Source organism: Stegostoma tigrinum, chromosome 15, assembly GCF_030684315.1.
Source record: "Stegostoma tigrinum isolate sSteTig4 chromosome 15, sSteTig4.hap1, whole genome shotgun sequence".
Lineage (NCBI taxonomy): Eukaryota > Metazoa > Chordata > Chondrichthyes > Orectolobiformes > Stegostomatidae > Stegostoma > Stegostoma tigrinum.
This window is the reverse complement of record NC_081368.1, coordinates 43,930,085-43,951,799: the sequence shown is the minus strand read 5'-3', so window position 1 is coordinate 43,951,799 and position 21,715 is coordinate 43,930,085. Positions and strand designations below refer to the sequence as shown.

Sequence of the window (21,715 nt, the reverse complement as noted above, 5' to 3'; positions counted from 1 at the left end):
AATGAATATCGGTTTCCAGGTGGTTGGCAGAGATGGAAACAGATAGGTCAGGAAGGAGAGGAGAGATGTACGATTCTCCCGTATTTCTCACCATAGCCAATGTTATTCAGAATTGTATGTTACCCATGTAAAAGAGATCAACAGTTTCATATAAATGGTTTTAAAGGAACAGCTGAGAGAATTACAAGTCTTTTGCAAGGCTATAGATTCTAAAAACCAAATGTGTCATGACAGAAGTGTGTAAGATTTTGAACAGAGCAGACAGGTTTATAAGTGCAGGTCCCCATTTCCGTTAACTCAGAGGTTAATGACAAGAAACCATATATACAAAATTGGAAACAAGAAATTTGGGATAACATGCAGAAAACAATTTGAAAAGCATTGGGAGATTATAAACTGTGTTTTGAGGTGTTATGGACTGTGCTGTAATGTTAATTGTTAAGGCAGAAGATATTGGAATGTTTAAGATTACGTTGGATTGGTGGATGACAAATTTGCTGAAGCATAAGTAAATATGAATAGACGAATTTACTTATATGAAGTGTAAATGCAAACAGGATGAAGGGAAGGTCATTGGGGAAGCAGCTGAACATGGCTGAGCCTAGTACACTATAGTGAGGAAAACCTACAGTAATGTTCTTGGACTGTGATGATGGGCCTCCAGGAGAGATCATCCACCTTCCTTTGTGCCTGGTATGACCAATAAGTGGGGCATTTTTTCCTTGATTCTCATCGACTTTGTTTTGCCAAGATTCCTGGATGCTACAGGTCAGTCAAATGTTGCTTTGTCATCAATTACAGTCACTCTTAGCTCACCTTTGGGGTTAATTTCTTTTGTCCACATTTGGTCCAAGGCTGTAATGAGGTCAGGCCCTGAGTAGCCCTGGTAGAACTTAAACCGAGCATCTGTGAGCAGGCTATTACCATGTACATGCCATTTGACTGGACTACTGAATACACAGCTTCCTTCATTATGTCGATAATCCAGAATAAACTGATAGAGCAGTACCAGGCTGTGTTGGATCTTTCCTCTTTTTATTGACAGGACATAACAACATAGGACTGGCCACTGTTCTATATTGCTACGTAGATGTAAGTGCAGCAGCTCTGGTGGAACAGCTTGGCAATGGGTACAGCTAGTTCCAAAGCAGAAGTCTTAAGTACTATTGCTGGAATGTCTTCACGATCCATCCACAGTAGCCAGTGGCTACAGCCCCTCTGTGATCTCAAATGGAGCTCATGTAGCTGGCTTCTCTGATTTTGGAGATGTATCAAGCTGGCTAAGTCACTTAGCACTCAAGGAGAAGATTGCTGCAAATGCTTCAAACCTTGACATTTGCACTCATGTGCTGATCTCCTGTAACACAGAGGATGGGGCTGTATGTGTGTGCAGCCTCCTCTTCCTTGTGCTAATTGGTTATTGGACATCAGCATTCATGTTTAGACGTGACAAGACTGAAGAACTTAGATCTGACTTTTGCTGTGGGATCTTGGTTCTGCATAATGCATGCTGCTTTTCTAGTTTGGTATGCAGTAGTCCGGTGTTGTAACTTCACTAGGTTGACCTTTGCTTTTCAGTATGCCTCGTACTGCTCCCGACACCTTATGGTCTTAATTGAATCAGGGTTGATTTCCTGGCTTCATGGAATCAGAAGAGCAAGCAGGCCATGAGGTTCTACCAATGGATCTGTCCATGGCACTAACAGGTCAATTGATAAAATGGAGGTAATGCATGTTTTTCTGTTAGTTGTTTCTCTCATCTTATCACAGGTCTGGTCTGGCATTATGAGCTTCAAGACTCAGCAAGTCCAGTCATGAGCAGTTTTACTGAGCCATTCTTGGTGATGGACATTTAAGTACCCAAGCTAAAGTACATTCTGTACCTTGCCACTCTCAATGCTTCTTCCAAGTGGTGTGATAAAGTTGTCATAAGCTTACCAGTCAATAGGGCTGCTCTCTCATAACAGAAGGATAACAGGTGGGTCACTGAGTCAGTGAGAGGAGAAGGACAGAACAAGACCTTCATGGTAATCTCTGCCAGTGTGGAAACTGAACGCTCACTTTGGCATCACCTTGATTCACAGGCCAGCCACTGGGTTAGAGGGTTACAGAGTCATACAGTTAGGAAAAGGACCCTGCACAGTGCAAACAGTCCATGTCGACCATAATCCCAAACTAAACTAGTTCCACCTGCCTGGCCATATCCCTCCAAACATTTGTTATTCATATACTTATCCAAATGTCCCTTAAATGTTGTCATTGTTCCTGCATCTAACACTTCCTCTGGAAGCTCATTCCACACTAACCACTGTGTAAAAAAGACTGTTGCTGCTTGTGGTTATTTGTAAAATCTTTCTCCTTTCCCTTAAAACATATGCCCTCTAGTCTTGAAATCCCCCCACCCTTGGGGAAAGACACCTGCCATTCACCTTATCTATACCCTCATCATTTTGAAAACCTCCATTAAGGTCGCCCTCAACCTCCAATACTCCACTGATTAACATCCCAGCCTATCCAGCCAACTAAGCTGAAGGGGGTTTGGGGAAAGAAATAATGTGGGCTGTGAGAAGCAAAAGGTTTGCTTGTCAATGATTGATCTGATACCACGATATATATAAATATAAGAGCATCATTAATTTGCTGCATTATACAAAAATCCAGGTTCTTCAGGGGAAAATACAAAATTTTAAAAGTCCTACAAAATGGTCAAATTCTAACAACAAAATTACTCAGGCCAAACTTTTGCAGTATATACTCTGCTACCTCTAAAAAAGCCATGAAGCATCCTCTCAAATTAGTAGTTGCTGGATATTACCACTTGCCAGTTACATTATTCTACTTCTTGACTTTTTCATTCTTTGGCCTTCACAGACTTTTGCTTTGAAATGTAAAAATAACCACGCCTTGAAAGAGCGATCTTTTTTAAAAGACACAAAAAAAACTGGAGCAAAGCTTTAAAAGCTAGACCTATTTGCCAAAGACCAAGGAAGGTACAGACCATAGTTCCTTCAACTTTTTATTCCAAATTTCTGTTGGATGGTCAAGTGGGCAGCTCTGTTCTGTGCTTCATGATCACAATCTCCAAGTGAGCCTTATATCAATGTTTGAGAATATAATTCAGCCTGACACAACAATTGAATAGTAGGGAGATCCTCATTTCAAAAATGTCTTTGCATGAGGCTTTAAACCAAATATCTTGCTGCCTGCTCTGACGGCTTCAGTGGATGTTAAAGATTTACAAAAGAAGAACAAAAGAGTTCAGTATTTTGGCCAACAAACTTCCCTCAACGGATCACTTTTAATTATGAATCACTTTGCTGACTGTGGCTTAAAATATCATTATCATACTTTACATACCGTAACATAGTAATTTTCAAAAGTACTTTGTGATTTTTCAACACAACATAGCATGATATAAATTTAAGTGTTACTATAAACCATTATGAAACTACTGTTCCTAGATAAAATTCAACTTTTAAAAGTTTAATTTTTTTCATGCTCTCTCCTACACATTGTCCAGTAACCAAGGCAACAGGTACAGAATTTATTCCCAAGTTTATACCAGTGGCACTGCAGACCCACAGTTAATTTTGGCAATTTTATACTTTTTAAAAAAAATTCTGCTTTAGAATTTTTATTACAAAAAAAGCATTTTGTAGACATTGAACTGTGTAACCAATAGTATTACCAACTGTGGACTTGCATTTACCCGTCACCCTCTTCATGGGGTTCTCTGCAGCTATTTTGTCAGTAGAACAGTTTTTCCCTCTTTTGGGTGAGAAGGAAAGATTCTACGCTCCTTCCAGGTTAATGAATGAAGTTAAGGAAGATGAAAAATGAAGACATAGAAATTGGAGTACAATAAATAACGAGTAAGCAATTTATAAACAAACAGCAAACATTTCTACGAGTATATAAAAAAAGGACAAGAGTAACAACAGTTGAATGCTAATTCCTTAGAGAATGAAACAGGAAATCATAATGGAAACAATGAATCAGCAGAGACAGAGAACAAGTATTTTTCTTCTTTCATTTTAACCAGTGTTTTTAAGTTAACCTGTTGACAGAAGTTCTTACACACCTCCGGAGCAGGTGGGACATGAACCCAGGCCTCTTGGGTCCAGGGGCAAGTACACTGTCACTGTGCTTTGTTCAAGGCAATATGAGTGTAACTAGCTAGGCCAGCATTTAAAAGATCTTGTCTTTTTATTTTTGTGTATTTTTAATTTGGAGGACTGTTTTAAATTCTAGTGTTATATGGCAATGGTTCATAATTGTTTAACTGTAGCTAGAGTCTAATTAATTGTAATAGTTTTTTTTGTTAAAATACTGACACCTTATCCATGCCTTCTTCAACTTAGGTCCAAAAGATAAATACATTGGGGAACTCTGCATGCTTTTAAAAATATTTAAATGTAGTGACAACTCCACAATAATGGGACTTGATTTCCAGACCATTCCCCACAGCAATAACCTAGTATTTTGGATTACTCGTTCAGGGGCATTACTTCCACGGCACTGCTTCTCCTAAGGTGTTCAGCAGAAGTGTTACAATAGCTGAAAGGTGGAATTGGTGGGTGGGGTCGGGGGGGGGGGGGGGCGCTGCAGGTGGGGGAAAGAATAAGTATGTGGCTATCAATAGGATGTTTCCTTGTCTGGTGTTTGACCTGATGCCATAAGACATGGTGGGGTCCATAGTCAATGCTGAGGACTCCCAGGGCAGCTCTTTTCTGCCTAAATACCACTGCCCCACAATCTCTAGAACCTCTGTCCTGGCCAGTGGGACAGAACAAGCTCTCACAGGCGGTGATGGTGGCACTTGGGAGATAGTCTTATACATGATTCTGTATATAAGACTTTGACCAGTCTTTGGGACAGCTCTCCCAATTTTGGTTCAAACCTCCAGATGCTGCTAGGGAGACTACTGGAGGGTTGACAGGGTTGTTTTTGTAGTTGTCATTTTCAGTTCTTAGGTTGATGCCAGATGGACTGTTCCATTTTTTTTCCTTGTTTTACACTTCAGAGCGGTTTCATACAACTCAATGGCTTGCTAAGAATCAACCACATTTTTATGGGTCTCAAGTCACATGTAGGCCAGCCCTGATAAAGGTTGTCAGATCTCCTTCCTGAAAAAAGATTAGTGAAACAGATGGGTTTTTATAACAAATTAACCATAGTTACATGATTGTCATTAGGCTAGTTTTTTACTTCCAGATATTTAATTCAAATTTTACCAGCTGCTCAAGTGGGATTCAAACCATTGCCCCGAGAATATCATCCTGGGGTTCTGGATTATTACCGCAGTGAACTAATCATTTTGCCAATGTCTCCTCCTGTCTTTACGGGAGAAAACAGCAAAGCATTCCAAGAATACTGGAAAATAGGAGGCAGATAAGAGAAATCTTAAAACTATCACAATTTTTAAAGGAAAAGAAAAACTAATAGGACTGAATTCTAAAAAGACACCTGGCCCAGATGGCCTGTATGCTCAGGTCTGAAAAGAATGGATGAGCTGAGTTCAATCTTCCAAAATTCCCGAGATTCAGGAAATGTTCTGACAGATTGGAAAATTGTAAATGGAATGCCTTTACTGAAGAAAGGAGGGAGTCAGAAAGGAGGAAAATATGGACTAGTCAACCTAATGTTGGCTATTGGGAAAATGTTAAAATCCATTATTAAAGAAGATGGTAATGCAGTTATAGCACATTTAGATAGTCATAATACAAATCTGACAAAGTCAGCATGGCTTTGTTAAAAAGGAATCATGTTTGACAAATTAAAGTTCTTTTGAGATGTCACAAACAAACTGTACAAAGAGAAAACAGAAAATGTATTATCTTTGGATTTCCAAAAAGCAAAATTGACAGGTGTTATATAAAAGGGTTTATTGTACAAAGTAAAAGCACATTCTTGGGAATGACATATTAAACACAAATGGAGAGAAAATACGAAACGCCAAAAACTGCAATGCTGGCTATCAGAAACACATACAAACTGCTAGAAAATCTCAGGTCTGGCAACATCTGTTGTGAGAAAGCATTGTTAAAGTTTCAGGGTTAGTGACCCTTCTTTAGCAGGGCACAGATAGAGGATTGGCTGACTAACAAGAAACAAGAGGTTGAGATAAATGGGTCATTTACAGCTTGAAGAACTAATACAAGCAGAGTTCCAAACGGCTCAGAGGTGAGGCCTCAGTTATTCATGGCATATTAACTAGGTGAAGGGGCAGACTGTATAATGGCCAAAGTTCCTACCAGTATAAAAAGGTCAGAAAATAAGTTATGAGAACCATAAAAAGAATCTCCAAAGGGATACAGATAGATTTAGTGAGTAGGGAAAAAAATTGACAAATGGAATATACATATGGCTAACTATAGGGTTGACAACTTTGACCAGAAGGAGAGAAAGTCAGAGTGCAAGTCAAATTAAGAGAAGGTGCAGAATGCTGTAGTATAAAAGAATCTGGTATCGTCTACTTATCATATCACAAGAAGTTAATATGTAGGTACAACTAGTAACTTGGAATACAAATGGAATGCAGGTCTTTATAATAAAAGGGTATTGCAAAGATACAGAAGTAGGGAAATCGTGCCAAAACTAAGTGCACAAGATGTGTTGTGCAGATTTTGATCTTCTTAATGGAGGATATACGAACATTGGAAGCAGTTTGGAGTAAAAACTTTATCAAAGAAATAAGTTTTGGTTATCAATAAATGCTTATGCTATCTCTTCCATGTTTCTATTGCATATCAGCAGTTAACAACATAAAAATATGGAAGTTAGGAGTAGCATTAGGCCATTTGCCCTTTCGAGCCTGTTCCAGTATTTGATCAGATCATAGCTGATCTATATCTAGACTGTACTTTCCTGCCTATTGCATTTACTCACTCATGGGATATGGGCATCACTGGCTGGGCCAGTATTTATTGCCGGTCCCTAACTCCCTTGAGATGGTGGTAGTGGGCTGTCTTCTTGAACAGTTGCAATCTATTTCCCATACCCTTGATTTCTTTTGTGCTGGAAATACCTATTTATATTCAAAGAGCTATCTGGGGAGACTTGGAAAATTTATGACTATTTGGCATTTCATTGGATTGAAAATGATTATATCATGTGATTTTGTGGAACTAAGCAATCAGATGAATGTATGCAATAAGTCATCTGCTGTTTTTGCTGAAAGTAAGGTGACTTTGGAGAACCTGGTAAGCAAAATTCAAGAAGGTAAGAAATAGTGCTCATGGAATAATTTATGAAAATACTGAGTTTGAAGAAACTATAGGCTTAAGCTAATTAATCTCCTAGCAACTTTCTTTGGACTTAGAATTCTGTTTCACAGGCCCAGCAGTCTCAAAATTTAAATCTAATGCTGATCGTGCTTTTTGTGCGTCTTCTTTGAAGCCGTAACTTTGTATTCCTCGCTCTGTTCAATCACCCTATGATCTTTGGATAGTATGATCTGCCTGTACTGCATGGAAAACAAAACTTAGGTAATGTACTTAGATACATGTGACAGTAATAAATCAAATCAAAGACAGAAGGTAAAGAAGCTATTCTAATGGATGCAGTATCTATCCTGAAATGCTGTTTCCTAAAGTCCTTAGGAATATCATCATTTCCAAATGCCAGTATTTCTGTCCACCTGGTAAAATCCAAAGTCATGGAAAGTGACAATTCGCCACGATTCAAATCCAAATGGATTGGAATCTGAAATCAAAATTTATAATCAACTTACAGCTGTCAGAAATTCAGCAATGTTGACAGGAAATTCAGCAGACATACGCAGTTAGCAAATTCTATTCTTCACTTCCAGGCCTTTGGCCCATTAAATGTGGTTTTTCCCTCTTTGGTCCTTTTAAAAAGCTACAATTTCTGCAGAGACTGGTCTTGTTCACTGTTGTGAGAATTTGTGTGTCGGATTAATGGGACGTGGTTTGAATTTTGGATCATAGCTCAGATATTAAAGAAATTGGCAAACTCTCTTGTTGAGTCTAACTTTTGTCCATAATAAACAAACATTTTGAGCTCATTAAGAGGCCCCCTGAAGACATTTATTTCGTTTTTGATAGTACTGAAAAGAAAAGCAATCAGCTATTTTGTTAATTGAATCACTCACATTAATGATGCAATGGTTGGAATACAGGGGATTAATTAGCAATGCATCCCTCCATCACTTATCTGTCAAATGGCCTACATAATTCAGCCATAAAAAAAATCAATGACCTTACCTGAACTGCCCTCTATTGTCTGGCTTTCATATTATACTTTGTTGTATTATGATCAATGCACCCTTTAAGCTCTCTCACACTTCCTTCCTTTATCTGATTGAGTTCACTTCTCCTTATTAAGTTTGACATTACTTCCTCTCTTGTAGGGCTTCTTATATATTGAGTCAAAAGTATGCTGTTAAAAACTTCCACTTTTGCCTTCCATTTCCTCCCAGCTTATTTGGAAGCAGCTGAAATCCCTCATCACTAATCACTTTTTTTTATTCATACATTACCTAAATTTTCCCCCCAACGATTCTAATACTTGGTGGTCCATAGCATATCCTAATAGTCTGAAATGCCTTACTACACTTTATCTTCTATTGATATGAATAATGTCTTATCACATTTTTTTTCCAGAACTGCCATTTATGATATTTCTAAATAACACAGTTACCCTTTCACCCTCCTTCCTCAATTCTATTTAAATACATTATTTCCTGCAATACTTAGTTCACCAATCCTATGCTGTTTGCAGCCTGGTCGCATTTATTCTCCTTAGATGCATTTCCTGCACTTTATTTCAAAAGCCCTTAATGTAAACAAATTATTAAGACTCAAGACAAATGCGTACTCATGTAGAGATCAAATATGATGAAAATAATCACCCATAAGATATATTACTGCTCAGCAAAAGCCTTGAAGCTAAGTGGTTTTTAAATAGATCTTAATCTGGAGTGAAAGCTACTGAAGCAAAATTCTTATGGCGAGGACACAACTTGAATCATATTCTGAAAACATCAATTGCTCTATTAAAATACAGCAAGAAACAAACAGCATTCACAGTTCTTTCGGTTTCTATTTAAAACAGGTGATACGTTGCAATCAGTGATTTATTTGTTCACATTTTCGATGATTTCATGCTTTGGTTAGGTATTATAAGTCAACTGATATAGCGAAATTTGAGTCAGGCTGTTGAAATTGGTCAGCTCGCCGAGCTGGTTTGTTGTTCCGCAACAACATGCAGAACAGCAACCAGCTCGGCGAGCCAACCAAACTCAACACCCACAACCTGAGTTACAAATGTACTCCAAAACCTTGGAGTTAGGATATTATGCAAAAAGCAAACTAACAACATGGTCATGTGGTTGAACCACGGCTGAACTGGTGAGTAATTGCTTGGAAACAGGATTAGTCACAAACACCTGATCTCTAATCTGCCATGGTTCAAGGAAGTCTGGGAGGAAACGTTCATACCAGCAGCAGAAAGTTCTTTGGATACTTAATTTAGTATTTTACATACATTGTTAATGTTGACAGGAAGATAAGAATAGTAGACTGTTTAACTTTGTAATTTTACCCCAGCCATTCAACAAGATCATTACCCAACTTTGCCTCATTTTACTTAATATCTTTCAAACATCTATCAATTTTGGATTTCAAATTTACAACTGATCAGAAGACAGTCGCAAACTTCTACCACTCTAATGTACAGAAATGTTTCTTAATTGCTCTCCTGAAAAGTCTGGCTCTAGTCTTCAGACTGTACCCCAAGCCTTGGATTTCTCCAGCTAGCAAAATGCTTCCTCTCTCTTCACTTTGCAATATAAACTACAACCAAATCACATTTACCTCTCAATTTCATGTAATAAGGCTGTAGTCTGTGTAATCTCTCATTGCTTTAGTCATCCTAAGTGTTGTGGCAAAGAGATTCATAGCTACCAAATTTAAAGAAGTGCTGCTAAGCACATTGCAAAAAGAAATCAACTGACTACTCTCAGAAATGAAGGCAAAATAAAAGAACATACTGTCTTATAACTGCATTATTAATAACCACAACAGTCTGGTGAAGCAACCTGTCTAAATTGGCAGTGTCTCAACACCACTCCTGTAACCACTTAGAATAATGAATACTTTAACAAGAAAGAAAAATAGATTGAGTTATAAGGTAAATAACCAATTACCTACTTAGCTGCTTGAAAATCAAACCCTTCTTTTTTGATAAATATATTTTGTAGCTTTATTTAGTGATCAATCGTGGTTGTGCCGAGACGCTCTTCCACAACAGGATACTTCGATACCAGGAATTGCAACATTTTGGAGGCGGAGTAGTGGAAGTAGAGAGAGGCTAATGACATTGGATTATTTCCATACCAAGTTGCTTTTGTACTGAGACTGCAGAGACACAGTCGACTATGGGGGACTGTTTAATCTTGAAGTCACAAAATCAAACTGCAGCCACCCGAGTAGAGAATTAAATCAAATGTCACTGCATTCTTCCATTTATTTGCTTTCCTATTTTACTAATCACATTCTATGCAGCTGGTAACGTTCAGAGAGCTCAACCTGATAATTTGGTTTTGAACCGAATAACAAAGTTAATGATCAGCTAGTTGGCATTCAAAATTGTTGACATATTTACCAGAGATTCAAAAACAAGCTTTTGAATAACATGAACAAACCATTCCAATTGGTAAATGCTAATCTGATTTACACAAAACAATCATGATCAAGCGACTCTGAATTCAGCTACACCTACAGACAAGGCTTTATTAAACTTAACTTGGAACTGAAGATGGTGAAGGGCACCAAGAGGAATAAAATCAACTCCGTGTGGAGCTGCAGAAAACAGCAGGCAGCAGAGGACAGGAAAGTTGATGTTTCAGGTCAGAACCCTTCTCTAGAAATGGGGAGGGGAAAGGAGCTCAGAGATCGAAAGGAGGGGTGGGGCTAAGGAAAAGCTAGATGGGATGGTGACAGGCGAATGCAGGTAGAGTGTAGTGGGAATTGGTTAGTGGGATGGGAGGGGTGGATAGGTGGGAGAGAAGACGGGACAGGTTGTGTTGGGTCAAGGAGTCAGGCGGGAGGACGGGTGGGGCGGTGATAGGTTGGATGCACGTAGTGGGTATTCAGGATTGGTTGGTGGGAAGGGTAGGGAGAAGAGGTGGGGAAGAAGGTGGACAGATTGTGTCAGGTCAAGGAGGTGGGGATGAGGAGATTTCAAAATTGGTAAATTCTATGTTCAGGCCATCAGGCTGTAGGCTCCTGAGGCAGCATATGAGGTGTTGCTCCTCCAGTTTGGTTGTAGTGTCACTGTGACACTGGAAGAGGCCCAGGATGGACACGCCACCCAGGGAGTGGGAGGAGGAGTTAAAATGGTTGGCGACTAGAAGTTGTGGGGCATCTGCAAAAACAAAACGGTCCCCGAGTCCACGCTTGGACTCATTGATGTACAGGAATCCACATCGGAGCAGTGGATACAGTAGATCAAGTCAGATGATGTACAGGTGAACTCCTATCGAATACGAGAGATTTGTTTTGGGCCTTGAATGGAGGTGAGGGGGGGGGGAGGTGAGGGGGGGGGGAGGTGAGGGGGGGGGAGGTGAGGGGGGGGGAGGTGAGGGGGGGGAGGTGAGGGGGGGGGGAGGTGAGGGGGGGGGGAGGTGAGGGGGGGGAGGAGGTGAGGGGGGGGAGGTGAGGGGGGGGAGGTGAGGGGGGGGAGGCTTCATGTGGTTGGAGGGAAAGGTGCTGGGGGTGGTGGGGTTAGTGGGGAGTGTGAAGCATATGAAGGAGTCGCAGAGTGAGCCGTCCTACAAAAGGCAGTTAGGGTGGAAACGGAAATATCTCTTTGGTGGCGAGGTTGGATTGGAGGTGGTGGAAAATGATACATTAGATACGGAGGTTGGTGGGGTGGTATGTAAGGACAAAGCGGATTCTGTTTTTATTTTTGTTGGGGCGGGTGTGAGGACAGAAGTTTGGAAAATGCATTTCAGGGCATTTTCGATCACTGGTGGCGGCGGCGGCGGAGGAGGAGGAGATGTTGCAGTCCTTGAAATAGGAGAATATTTTGGATGTTAAGGAGTGGAACGCTCCATCTTGGAAGTGGATGCAGCAGAGGCACAGGAATTGGGACTAGATTAGATCAGAGCCCCTACAGTGTGGAAACAGGCCCTTTGACCCAACAAGTCCACACCGTCACTTAGCGCACCCACCCAGACTCATCCCCCTATAACCCACACATCTTTGAACACTATGGGCAATTTAGCATGGCCGATCCACCTAGCCTGCACATCTTTGGACTGTGGGAGGAAACCGGAGCACCCGGAGGAAACCCATGCAGGCACGGGGAGAATGTGTAAACTCCGCACAGACAGTTACCCAAGGCTGGAATCGAACCTGGGTCCCTGGCGCTGTGAGGCTGCAGTGCTAACCACTGAGCCACCGTGCCATCCCTAGGGGATCACATTCTTTTAGGAGAGTGGGTGCAGTCCAATTAGCAATGGGAGTCAGTGGGTTTGAAATAGATGTTGGTGAGGAGGCGGTTACCAGACATGGAGATGGAGGGGTCCAGGAAGGGGAGGAAGGTATCAGAGTTGGTCCAGGTGAATTTGAGGTTGGGGGCGAAAGGTGTTAGTAAAGTTGAAGTGTTCAAGCTCCTTGTGGGAGGTCGAGACTGTATCAGTGTTGTAGTGGAGGAACAGGTTGGGGATAGTGCCAGTGTACCAGCAGAACAGGGACTGTTTCACATAGCCTACGAAGAGGCAGGCATAACTTAGGGCCATACGGGTGCCCATGGCTACCCCCTTAGTTTGTAGGAAGTGGGACTGATCATTTCTTCAAGGCAGGCATCCTTGGAACAGGCTTCACAGTGGGGTAATCAATCACTTGGAGACAGCAAGAACTGCAGATGCTGGAGTCAGAGACAACAGTGTGGAGCTGGAGGAGCAGGAAAGTTGATGTTTTGAGTTGGGACCCTTCTTCAGAAATAATGGGGTTGGGGAAGCGAGCTGTGAAATAAATAGAGAGATGATGGTTGGGGCTGGGCAAGGTAGGTGGGATGGTGATGGGAAAAATTAATCATGTATTATTCACACTACATTTTAACAGTGCAATATAATCATTTAAACTAAGTTTTGAAGTAAAACACAAGAGCACTGGTTAAAATGATTATTTTATGTGATGCCCTCTGTCTGCACAATCCTAAAACCTAAATGGCCAGTGATACAGTCAAAGCTATAATAAGAATAAACATCAAGTTGATTTTGTATGTCAAACATATAATTTAGCTCTGTGTACTTTCAGTACAGCTAAGAGTTAAAGAAAGAAGTTTAAAGTCTTTTCACGACCGCAAGTCCCAAAGTATTCATTAGCCAATGAAACATCTTTAAATATTTGCCACTGTCATGCAGGGTATTTCCATTTCTTTTAGCACTGACTTCCTCTTTGCATACTTGCTGGTGAGAAACACAGCCAATGCAGTATACTTTGGTAAATTAATCAATTAGATTTACACTAAGAATACTTAACTGATTTACTAAGGCAATTGTACTCACCAGCTGAGAAAAGTATCAAAGAAAAATGTTCTGGACCTTATTTGCAACCCATTTAAACTGCAAGGTAAACTTCCCAAGATCTCCACAATTGCTGCTGTGAAATAGCCAGCAACAAAGGTTTAGAAAGTTTCAAGATAATGTTACTTTTCCACTTTGTCTCTTTCATACATACATCTAGCATGTGCTTGCTGCCGTCCTCGTATCAAGTAGTTCAATATCAAAACTGTTCAATGGGTGAAAATCACTTTTACAACTGTGGTGCAACATGCACTGCTGTAATTCTAAACTGGTAGTATCAAGATGGTTTGTGAGTAGTATGACCTCAGACTAAAAACCGTCAATGTTAAGACCCCAATTGTGTAAACTCAAATGATTATAGGATAATCACATTATCTGCCAGTATCTGACTACAATTTCTTTATGTCATAATTTTGAACTAATTTTGTCACAATCTGATATTTCAGTGAGGGTGTTCTCATCATTATGATGACAGTGCCTTAGCATATACTGCTCATACAGCAGTCATTGAAAGAGAGGGTTCTTTGCAATTTTATTCAATTCTATCTACATACATAGATACATATTATATATAAAAACCCACGCAGAAACAGTTTGTTTCCCTTTAAAGAGAGGCATATATAACTGATTACAATTAAAATTCAACTGGCAATTAACAAAGGTTAAGCTTTGCTTTGTTTATTTTCTGACCTTAACCACAGGCCTTTTGCCCTTACACTCTCCTACCATACCAGCTCAATATTTTGTTGCAATCTGTCAAGTTTTTTTTCCCCATTCTACTTTTCTTTTGTGTGAGCCTTCTGTGCAAGAGAGGAAACAATTGTGTTGGATCATGAACACTTCTCACCACAGACCCTCTAGCATTAAAATTTGACACAGTCTCAGATTAAGGAACTCATAGTCAGATGCAGAGTGAACTTCCTCTGCGTGTATATATTTCAGAGAAAAACTCACAAGGGAAACAAGTACATGAAGCATCATTATAACAGCTGATACAAAGACTGCTTAATTATTAAATATCTTTTATATGGTGTTCAATACATAAATCTATCATAATTTTATAATGGAAGATCCATGTTAATTTGACAGCAGAGAAAAAACACTTTTCAATGTCATGAACCACTGAACGATGTTTCATAAAAATAGTTTGTAACAGCTTTAAGCAACTAAAAATCAGATCTAAATATGAACTATTAAAGTATTCATTCTTTCCACCATCTATGAAAATACAAATAAGGAATAAGAGTAGACCACTTAGCCCTTCACCGTTTTTCCACCAATGAATAAGATAGTAGCTGATCTTATTTTGACCTCAACCCTACATATCACCAATAGTCTTACATTCACTTGGTAATTAAGAATCTATCTTCTTCCGCCTTTAAAATATTTAAAGATTCTGCAGCTACTATCACTTGAGGAAGGGAATTTCAAAGGCAGTCAACCCACATTAAAAAATCCCAGATCTGCCAGAAATGACAATCCCTTATTTTTAAACTACGACCCCTGGTTCTAGATTCTCCCAAAAGAAGAAATATCCTTTTCATTAAGTTTAAGATGCTCAGGAATGTCATTCCTTAACAGCTCTACTGCTCAATCTACCCCTTTTTCTTTAAATTCCTCCCACACGTCTATCTGTTTGACCAGGTTTTTTGATCAACCTGCCAAATATGTCTCTTTGATTTTGTCTTCATTTTGCAACCATGTGTCTTTGTGAAATGCTTTGGGACTTTTTCTTTAGTATTAAAGGGCATTACCTAAATGTTGTTGTCTGAGCAGGTTATCCAAAATGAGCACTGTGCCTGATCCTGCTCCTGTGTGTTTACACATATGTATATTGCAGAGATCATTAAATAGTCATCATGTAATCAAATAAAGCTTATTTCTCTCCACCTTAATATGCCAACATGTAGCATCTCAATTGATCTGACCTAGATGTACTAACTCAATGAAAAACTGTTGTAACCTTTTCAATCTGTGTGATTCAACATTTTAATAATTTACATCTTTAATTGCTAGATCATTAAGAGAGCTGGATCTGGTATTTTTACATAACAGTATAATATCATCAGGTGAGTTTGTGCAGCATCCTTGTACATGAACGATTCTAGTGGCAGTTTAATGTGGAGAGTAGATTTTCCCATTTAGAAAGTTAACTGCTCGAGTGAAACTCCAAAGTCTTTAGACCTTAAATAAAGTACAAGGAAGTCAAGTTACCAAACTGAACAGCTTTCTTGGATGCTTGAACATTTACATTTGATGGGAAAAGGTTGTTGTCCAAAGCAGCTCTTACAATGGAAAGCCAGCATACGCTTCAGGGTTAACTGGGTTGACCCTCGGTTCAAGTTCAAAGAGTTCCAAAAGAAGAACCTGAAAACTTTCACCACTGACTTAACAAGTTGAGAAGTTGAGGTTAACAACAGGTTGAATTAGGAAGCCAGGAAAAAAACAAACAGGAGAGCACAGACAATAAGTTCAGTATTTTGCAGGTCTCAATATCTGTCTTTATGATTTATTTTCTACACCACGTGTGGAAGAAATGCTGCTCAAGAATTGAAACTCTTCAGCCATTTGCAATATTTCAGCATGGCAAAGTAATTTAACTGTTTTAATGCTTATAGCACCATGTTTTGAGACAGATGGTCGCATCATTGTTTTCTTGTGCGTGTTGCTAAATGTATGCTTAGCTGATAAGTTAACAGCTGGGAATTTCCTTCTCCACTAAATTGTTGGGATAGGAAAAACAGATCACATTAGAAATACCAAATTGTAAATTAAAATGCTGGTGATGATGACAATTTCCACTGACAGGGGCACCAAACCACCAAAGTAAATGTGCTCATGCTGTATTAAGTTACTGACCAACCAATGAATAATTAAAGGATTATACAGTGTGGAGCTGGAGGAACACAACAGGCCAGGCAGCATCAGAGGAGCAGGAGAGCTGATGTTTCAAGTCAGGGCCCTTCTTCAGAAATGGGGGAGGTGGAAGGGAGCTCTGAAATAAATAGAGAAAGGGGTGGGGCTAGGCCGGGTAGGTAGGACAGTAATGGGTGAATGCAGGGTGGCAGTGGTGGGGATCGGTTAATGAGGTGGGAGGAGCGATAGGTAGGAGAGAAGATGGACAGGTTATGTTAGGTCAAGGAGGATGGGATGAGAGGGACGGTCATGGGATGAGGCCGGGGGTGGGGAGATTTTGAAACTGGCAAAATCCACATTTAGGCCATTGGGCTATAGGCCACCTCATATAGGAATATGAGGTGCTGCTCCTCCAGTTTGTGGGCGGTGTCATTGTGACACTGGGAGGTGGCCCAGGATGGACTTATCACCCACAGAGTGGGTGAGGGAGTTGAAACTTTCCTGCTCCTCTGATGCTGTCTGGCCTGCTGTGGCCCTCCAGCTCCACACTTATCTCTGACTCCAGCACTGGCAGTTCTTACTACCTTTCAATGAATAATTAAATTTTCTTGCCTCAATAGTTGCTATAACAGATGACAGAGAACAGGATACTGTATTGAATCTAAGGCCACTTCAACAAATACTTAAGTTCAGAACCTAAGGTAAATACCAGAACCGTAGCTGTTCAAAAGCTTGTTATCTATTACTTTTCTAAGTCTGATGATTTCCTACAAACCCAGGAATACCGCAGGTATGCTGAACAATTTTATAACAATGCAGAAACTAGAAATTCAGGTCCTTCAAGCAAATTTCATGCAAATTTCTTCTCAGCGTGGGAAAGAAGAATGTAGGCAACTGGAAGGTCATCTGTCTGAAATACTGGATTGAATTTTCACAGTCCATGAAGTACATTAACATACTCTGGGCAGTGGTGACGCAGTAGAGAAAATATCGCGAGATCATTAAAGTAGTATACTTGACATCGAGAAATGTTGTGATTTTCCATACAAGGTTTGAATGTAAAATGAGAATTCTGTAAGCGATGGCAAGAGGCCTATTTGCATCACCAACAGCTTTTGTTGTCATGTAATCCTGCTGCAATATTTCAGTAATCTTACCACGCCATCTCTTGTAAGCGTGAGATAGGGCTTGTGTTGCATACCTCAAAATAACATCCACTATGTCAAAAGTCCACGTACAGACAACTGGTGACCTTCCCTTTCAGAGGTCTCCATGTTCTACTGTATTAAGGGCTACGCTCTTTTAAAAATTCACTTGTGGGATGTTGGCATCACTGGCTGGCCAACATTATTGACCATCCCTAATTGCCCTTGAGAAGATAGTGTTGAGCTGTCTTTTTGAACTGCTGCAGTCCATGTGTTGTGGGTAGAGCCATTATGCCTAAAGCTTCACATATCTGGTTATAGTTCATTGAAATCACTGAATTAACGTACTCCACATACAAATGAGTTTTCCAAAAGAATGAATGCTTTACTTATTTCCACCCTTGATAATACTACCATTGACTCAACTGTAATATCTGGTTGGAGTCAGTCTAGATCCAAAGAAATATACACAAAATCTAGACACACCAAATGATAGTTGTGGCTGTGCTGCATTGTTAAGATCGCCATTATTCACTTTGAGGCCCTACTCATCGGTTCAGGTAAATGCAAAATATCCCATACCACCATTAAAAAGGGAGAAGAGTTTCCTCCATGACCTCAACACTATTTCTCTCTCAAATAACGTTAAAGAAAACAGATTAACTGGTGACTTATTTAACTGTATTTTTTTGTGGGCAAAAGATCGGTCACATTTGCCTGCAAAGGAATGGTTACATTTCAAAATGTACTTAATTGGTGCAAAACATTTAGTGGGGTATTCATATGATATGAAAGAAACAATGTACACGCAAGTTCAACCTCTTTTCCATCCCAAAGAAAACTTGTTTGTAGGACTGGTCACGTGTAAGTTTAGTGCAGAGATAATGGGAACGGCCGATGCTGGAGAATTCGAGATAACAAAGTGTGGAGCTGGATGAACACAGCAGGCCAAGCAGCATCTTAGGAGCACAAAAGCTTACATTTCGGGTCTAGGCCCTTCATCAGAAAAGTCTTTGGAAATGAGGCTAGAAGTGAGGCGCATAACCCATCTGATGAGGGGTTGTTATATACCCAGCATCAGAAGTAAGAATCCTTCAATGACCATTGTTGAAAAAGAACAAAGGCCAATACAGGATCCTATCTCTAAAGGAGAGACTGTTTACCCAAATCACCATCTTGGTAAAGTCATTGTGAAAGAAAAGTCTTTGACGAGATTCTTATTTTAATGGATCACCTCCATTTTGTTCAGGGATTTCTCTTCATGCAGTTATCCAGCTCAGTGTGCATACTAAACCTGATCAAGGAAAATAGGTCAGGCCCTCGATACTTCCCCAGCTGCCCTTCAGTAGGAAGCACATGCTGGAAGAGAGAGAGATTTGGGCATTGTTTCAAATTAACATATACTGGGTCAGGAACTAATTTGGCAATTTGCATTTCTGTCCCCCTGATAAGGGGATATTTTGAAGTTGACATTAGAAGTAAGGAGCAAAATCAATAGACTCTTATGTCTCATCTTCTCTGTAACAACTTGTGTGAGAGACAGGGGTGCCGGTTTCCTTGTAGGGCTATCTGGATTAAGAATCCTTGCAGCAGTGGTAGGATTTCATTGGTAGAGTTCCACACGTCCTTTCTTCTGCTGTATTCATCACAATGTTTTGTTTTAATAGACAGAAAAATCTGGTCTTAGCATTCCAAATTGAGAGATCTCACTACAGTATACTGATGTCATCTCAAACTTGCATGTCAATGAAACACAGCATCAATTTAGCTCCGCTAAGCTACTGTGGAGTTCTGTTGCATTAAACATCTAAAACTGTCTGAAGAATTTCTAGCATGTATCTTCACAATATACAGACTTCGGAATACTTCACAAAATTAATGCAGTTGAGCTCAAGAAGCCATCGCTTCGTCACTTCCAGTAACACCCATTCTAGCACGAGTCATTTAAGTCTTTAAGCACTTGGAGATGTTTTAGGTTAAAGGGTGTTAATGTAAAATACTTGGGGCATTGAATATAAAAGTTGGCAAAGCATGTTGCAACTGCATAAGATTTTGGTTGGGCCACATTTGCAGTACAGTGCGCAGTTCTAACTGTTACACAATAGGAAGGTTATATAGGCTTGAGAGGGAGGAGAAGTTGTTTGCCAGGATTGGAGGAAATTAGAAACAAGGTGAGGTTGGTCAAACTTGAATTATTTTTGTTAGGATGTCAGAGGCCAAGGGGCAACCCAATAGAAGTATATAAAATTATGAGAAGCATGGATAGGGTGGATATTCGGGGTCTCTTTCTCAGGGTGGAAATGCCAAATGAGGAGGGGGGGGGCATTGATTTAAGGTGAAAGGGGGAGAAATTTAAAGGTTTTGTTTGAGGAAAACTTTGTTTTTACAGAGGGTAGTAGGTGCCTGAATATGCAGCTAGGAGAGGTGGTAGAAACAGATGCTGTACAGTATGTTCTGTATACACACAAACTGTTGTTATTTAGGCAGATGAGTGCAGCCACCTCCAACTGACTACTTGACACAGTGACTTCCTTGTCCTAATATCACTGCAAACCCATGAAATTTTAGATGATCAATACCATATTGCAAATTAACTGGAACAAGAGACATTGTGATAGATACGTGGAGGTTTGATGATATAGTATTTTGATATTTATTTACATTTTTGAATATAGATATTAATCATATGCACTGTCTGATGGGAGCTTTGTAATCAATTTTTTTTGGGGCAGCTCAATGGTTAGCACTGTTGACTCGCAGCACCAGGGAACCAGATTCAATTCCAGCCTTGGGTGGAGCTTGCACATTCTCCCTGTGTCTGTGTAGATTTCCTCCAGTTGCTCCAGTTTTCTCCCACAGCCCAAAGACATGCAGGTTAGGTGGATTGACCATGCTAAATTGCTCGTAGTGTCCAGGGATGTGCAGCCTAGGTGGATTAGCCATGGGAAATGCAAGGGTACACGTATAGGGTAGGAGTTGGATCTGGGTGGGATGCAGTTCAGAGGGTCGGTGTGAACTTGATGAGCTGAATAGCCTGTTTCCACATTGTAGGGATACTATGATATTTTCTACCTCTCAAGTTTGTTAATGGAGATAATGAAGCAATAGCATCACATCAAGAAAATGCCAACATTTTTCCACTACTTCATAAATATGCCAGATAAACAATCAGATAATTTAGCAACTGTGGAAGAGTTAAGAGAGGTAGTGATGAGGTAAGCTGAGTGTCATTGGTTCACATGTGAAAATTAATATTGTGATTTTAAATGATGTTGATGAGATGCAGTACATAAATTAGAAATAACAGGAGGCCAAATATGGATGCTTGGGGACATCTGATGTAATAGTGCAGGAGCCCCAAGGAAAGCCAATGCAAATGATTTTGTGGCTACGATTAGTTAGATGCAAATGGAATTCTTAGGAGGTGACAGCAATCAACTCAACTAGACAAGAGTGGTAGAATCAATGTGTAACAGGTTTCAGAAAGATTAAGAGAAGAAAGGAAAGTTTAGCTTGATCACAGCTACACATATTACTAATGACTTTGATCAGAGTTGTTTCTGTATTTTAGAACGGAAGAAAACCTGATTCGATGGATTCAATCCTGGAATTCCAGGAAAGAGGAACTCAGGTTTGGAAGGCAGCAAGACATTCAATGACCAGACAGGAAAAGGGAATTGGAGATGAAACTGTAGTTTCCAAAGATAGTGTTGGTTTTTCGAGGAGAGGATGATAAAATATTGCATGATAAACATTCTTGTTGGCAAATAACCTCAGCTACAAGCTAGCAGGAAGCTTCTGCTGGTACCCTCTGAAGACAATTAAGTTTATATTTTGGTATACAATGCTGCTGAGCAAGCTAGAATATAGTAATGAGCTGGATGTGAGTTTGCTCACTGAGCTGGAAGGTTAGTTTTCAGACGTTTCGTCACCATTCTAGGTAACATCATCAGTGAGCCTCTGACGAAGCTTCGTCGGAGGCTCACTGATGATGTTACCTAGAATGGTGACGAAACGTCTGAAAACTAACCTTCCAGCTCAGCGAGCAAATTCACATCCAGAACCTCAACCCGAGCTACAAATCTTCTCAAAACTCTATAGTAATGAGCATTTTTCATTTGATGAATAGTTTCATAATAAACTCTATGTTCTATATTTG

At 40.0% G+C, this 21,715-nt stretch overlaps 1 protein-coding gene across 7 annotated transcripts in view; it reads right to left on the bottom strand.

Moving 5' to 3' along the window:
* The window catches only part of clcn5b (chloride channel, voltage-sensitive 5b), a 136,915-nt gene that overhangs the window by 92,850 nt on the left and 22,350 nt on the right, over window positions 1-21,715 (bottom strand). The window contains exon 1 of one of the 7 annotated variants that reach the window (XM_048544288.2): window positions 10,173-10,283. The exons of 4 other annotated variants lie outside the window; for them this stretch is intronic. The gene's annotated coding sequence lies outside the window, so the exon portion shown is untranslated. Of the gene's footprint in view, window positions 1-3,688; window positions 3,707-10,168; window positions 10,284-21,715 lie in introns of those variants that run through there. 2 more of the 7 variants (XM_048544285.2, XM_048544291.2) reach the window with 2 other exon arrangements.